The sequence below is a fragment of the Silurus aristotelis genome (genome assembly GCF_946808225.1).
Source record: "Silurus aristotelis genome assembly, chromosome: 17".
NCBI classification, from domain to species: domain Eukaryota; kingdom Metazoa; phylum Chordata; class Actinopteri; order Siluriformes; family Siluridae; genus Silurus; species Silurus aristotelis.
This window is the reverse complement of record NC_139590.1, coordinates 197201-202200: the sequence shown is the minus strand read 5'-3', so window position 1 is coordinate 202200 and position 5000 is coordinate 197201. Positions and strand designations below refer to the sequence as shown.

At 39.6% G+C, this 5000-nt stretch overlaps 1 protein-coding gene and 1 long non-coding RNA gene across 3 annotated transcripts in view; one reads left to right on the top strand and one right to left on the bottom strand.

Moving 5' to 3' along the window:
* The window catches only part of LOC310740261, a 104789-nt gene that overhangs the window by 72642 nt on the left and 27147 nt on the right, over positions 1-5000 (bottom strand). The window lies entirely within an intron of this gene.
* brsk1b (BR serine/threonine kinase 1b) overlaps positions 1-5000 on the top strand; it is a 25519-nt gene that overhangs the window by 1361 nt on the left and 19158 nt on the right. The window lies entirely within an intron of this gene.

The following is a 5000-nucleotide window of genomic DNA, read 5'->3' as shown; positions in this document are numbered from 1 at the left end:
TGGTGTATGATGGTGTATGTTGGCGTATGATGGTGTGGGATGGTGTATGGTGGTGCATAGTGGTGTATGATGTTGTATAGTGGTGTATGATGGTGTATTGTGGTGAATGGTGGCATATGATTGTGTATATTGGTGTAGTATGGTGTATGATGCTGTATGGTGGTGCATGTTGACGTATGATTGTGTAGGATGGTGTATTATGGTGCATGATGGTGTATAGTGGTGCATGATGGTGTATAATGGTGTATGATGCTGTTTGATTGTGTATGGTGGTGTATAGTGGTGTATGCTAGTGTATGATCGTGTGTTGTGGTGTATGGTGGTGTATGGTTGTGTTTGATGGTGTATGGTTGTGTTTGATGGTGTTTGGTGGTGTATAGTGGTGTTTGATGGTTTAATGTGTTGTATGTTGGTATATGTTGGTGTTTGATTGTGTATGATTGTGTTTGGTATTGTATGATTTTATATGGTGGTGGATGGTGGTGTATGATCATGTATATTGTTGTAGGATGGTGTATGATGGTGTATTGTTGTGTATGTTGCCGTATGATGGTGTATTGTGGTGTATGATGTTGTATGGTAGTGTATAGTGCATAATGGTGTAAATTAGGTGCATGGATGTGCATGATGGTATATGGTGGTGCATGTTGGTGTATAAAGGTGTATGATATTGTATGATGCTGTATGATGCTGTTTGTTGTGTATGATGGTGTATGATAGTGTATGGTGTTGTATAATGCTGTGTGGTGGTGTATGATGGTGTATCGTGGTATATGATGGTGTATGATGGTGTATGGGGTATATGATGCTGCATGATGGTGTATGGTGGTGTATGATGATGTATGATGATGTATGATGGTGTATGGTGGTGTATGATGATGTATGATGGTGTATGGTGGTGTATGATGATGTATGATGGTGTATGGTGGTGTATGATGATGTATGATGATGTATGATGGTGTATGGTGGTGTATGATGATGTATGATGGTGTATGGTGGTGTATGATGATGTATGATGATGTATGATGGTGTATGGTGGTGTATGATGATGTATGGTGGTGTATGATGATGTATGATGGTGTATGGTGGTGTATGATGATGTATGATGATGTATGATGGTGTATGATGATGTATGATGGTGTATGGTGGTGTATGATGATGTATGATGGTGTATGGTGGTGTATGATGATGTATGATGATGTATGATGGTGTATGGTGGTGTATGATGATGTATGATGGTGTATGGTGGTGTATGATGGTGTATGGTGATGTATAATGGTGTATCGTCGTATATGATGGTGTATGATGGTGTATGGGGTATATGATGGTGTATGATGGTGTATGGTGGTGTATGATGATGTATGATGATGTATGATGGTGTATGGTGGTGTATGATAATGTATGGTGATGTATGATGGTGTATGGTGGTGTATGATGATGTATGATGGTGTATGGTGGTGTATGATGGTGTATGGTGGTGTATGGTGGTGTATGATGGTGTATGGTGATGTATGATGGTGTATCGTCGTATATGATGGTGTATGATGGTGTATGGGGTATATGATGGTGAATGATGGTGTATGGTGGTGTATGATGATGTATGATGATGTATGATGGTGTATGGTGGTGTATGATAATGTATGGTGATGTATGATGGTGTATGGTGGTGTATGATGATGTATGATGGTGTATGGTGGTGTATGATGGTGTATGGTGGTGTATGATGGTGTATGGTGATGTATGATGGTGTATCGTCGTATATGATGGTGTATGATGGTGTATGGGGTATATGATGGTGAATGATGGTGTATGGTGGTGTATGATGATGTATGATGGTGTATGGTGGTGTATGATAATGTATGGTGATGTATGATGGTGTATGGTGGTGTATGATGATGTATGATGGTGTATGGTGGTGTATGATGGTGTATGGTGGTGTATGATGGTGTATCGTGGTATATGATGGTGTATGATGGTGTATGGGGTATATGATGGTGTATGATGGTGTATGGTGGTGTATGATGATGTATGATGATGTATGGTGGTGTATGATGATGTATGATGGTGTATGGTGGTGTATGATGGTGTTTGGTGATGTATGATGGTGTATACGGGTGCTTGATGGTGTATGGTTTTGTTTGATTGTGTATAGTGGTGTTTAATGTGTATTGTGGTGGAGGTGTATTGTGGTGTATGTTGGATTACGATTGTGTATTGTGGAGTATGATGCAGTATGGTGGTATATGATGCTGTATGTTGGAGTATGATGGTGTATGTTGGTGTATGATGCTGTATGGTGGAGTTCAATGTTGTATGGTGGTGTATCATGGTGTATATTGGTGTAGAATGGCGTGTGTTGTCGTATGAATGTGTATGGTTTTGTAGGATAGTGTATGGTGGTGTATAATGGTGTATGGTTGTGTTTGATGGTGTATGGTGGTGTATTGTGTTGTATTATGCTGTGTGGTGGTATATAGATGTGCATGATGGTGTATGGATGTGCATGATGGTGTATGGTGGTGCATGATGGTGTATGGTGGTGCATGATTGTGTATGATGCTGTATGATGCTGTTTGGTGGTGTATGATACTGTTTGATGCTGTATGGTTGTGTATGATGGTGCATGGTGGTTTATGGTGGTATTTGATGGTGTATGTCGGTGTACAATGTTGTTTGGTGTATGGTGGTATGATGCTGTATGGTTGTATATGATGGTGCATTGTGTGTATGATGGTGTACAGTGGTGTATAATGATGTATGGTTGTGTATGATTGTATGGTGTTGTATGATGCTGTGTGGTGGTGTATGGAGGTGCATGGTGGTGAATGATAGTGTATGATGCTGTATTGTGGTGTATAAGATAAGATAAACCTTTATTCGTCCCACAGTGGGGAAATTTCTATGTTACAGCAGCAAGACAAAGAAATAAAAATAGATGCAAATATATAAAAAAGAATAAACAAAAAAATAAAAACAGAGAAATAAAAACAAATAATAATAACAGTAATAATAATAACAAACAAAGTAATAAAAATAAATGCAAATATATGAAAAAGAGAAATATACATATACTACAATAACAGTATATACACAGTACAATGTATAAATACAAATAGGGGGAGAAGAAAAAAAAAGTACGCATTTCAGGTAATATTTCAAGGTGGTATTGCACGTAATTGCGGGTAATATTGCACATAATATTGTACATGATTCATGTAATATTGCACACAGATAATGTTATTGCACAGCTTAAAAAGTAATTACAGTGTTGTATTTTGGTGACTGGTTTTACTGGGAACAGCTTTGGTTGTAAAGTCTAATAGCAGCAGGGAGAAAAGACCTTCTGTATCACTCCTTCAGACACTTAGGATGTAACAGTGTGTCACTAAAAGAGCTGCTCAACAATGTAACGGTTACATACAGGGGGTCGGAGGCGTACTCCAGCAATGATGATTTTTGCTACCATTCTCCTTCTCCCACCTCCTGTACTGTGACCAGTGGAATCTCCAGGACTGAGATGGACTTCCTGATCAGCTTGTCTAGTCTCTTCCTGTCTGCAGTAGAGATGCTGTTACACCAGCACACCACTCCATAGAATATGGCTGAGACCACCACAGAGTCAAAAAAGGTCTTCAGTAGCTCTCCCTGCACTCCAAAAGACCTTAGTCTCCTCAGCAGCAAGCGTCTGCTCTGCTCTTTCTTATAAATTGCCTCAGTGTTGTCTGTCCAGTCCAGTTTGCTGTTTAGGTGAACACCAGGTATTTGTAAGAGTCCACTCTCACAATGTTCTTTCCCTGAATGTTCACTGATGATAAAGTTTGTTTGTGCCTACGGAAATCCACCACCAGTTGTTTGGTTTAATATAACTCTCAACTGAAACTGATGGTGTATAATTGTGGATGGCGGTGGATAATGGTGTATGGTGTTGCATGATGGTCCATGGTGTTATGTAATGGTGTATGGTGGTGTATAATAGTGTATGGTGGTGTATGATGGTGCACAGTGGTGTATGATTGTCAATGATGTTGTATGGTGTATGGTGGTGTATGGATATTGTGGTGTATGATTGTTTATGATGGTGTATGGTGTATTGTGGTGTAAGATGGTGTATAGTGGTTCATGATGGTGTATGATGGTGTATAATGGTTTATGGTGGTGTATTTTGGTGTATGGTGGTGTATGGCGGTGTATGATGTGTATAATAGTGTATGGTGGTGTATGATTGTGTATTGTGATCTATGGTTCTGTATGGTGGTGTTTGATGGTGTATGATGGGGTAAGGTGATGTATGATGATGTATGGTGGTGTATGCTGGTGTATGTGGTGTTTGGTGTTGTATGATTGTGTATTGTGATCTATGGTGGTGTATGGTGGTGTATAGTGGTGTATGGTGGTATATGATGTTGTTTGATGGTTTATGGTGGTTTATAATTGTGTATGGTGGTGTATGCTGGTGTATAATGGTGCATTATGGTCTATGGTGTTGTATAATGGTGTATGGTCGTGTATTATGGTATTTGATGGGCTATGATGGAGTATGTTGGTGTATGATGGTATACAATGGTGTATGGTGGTTAATATTGGTGTATGACGGTGTTTGATGGTGTATGGTGGTGTTTGGTTTATGGTGGTCTTTAGTGGTGTATAATGGTTTATGGTGGTGTTTGGTTTGTGATGGTGTGTGATGGTGTTTGATGATTTATGGTGGTGGATGATGGTGTATGATGGTTTTTGGTGGTGTTTGGTGTATCGTGGTGTATGGTGCTGTATGATGGTGTATGGTGGTGTGTGATGGTGTATGATGATTTATGGTGGTGGATGATGGTGTATGATGGTTTTTGGTGGTGTTTGGTGTATCGTGGTGTATGGTGCTGTATGATGGTGTATGGTGGTGTGTGATGGTGTATGATGATTTATGGTGGTGGATGATGGTGTATGACGGTTTATGGTGGTGTATGACAGTGAGAGACATTGAGATAGTCACCTCACTAACATTATTC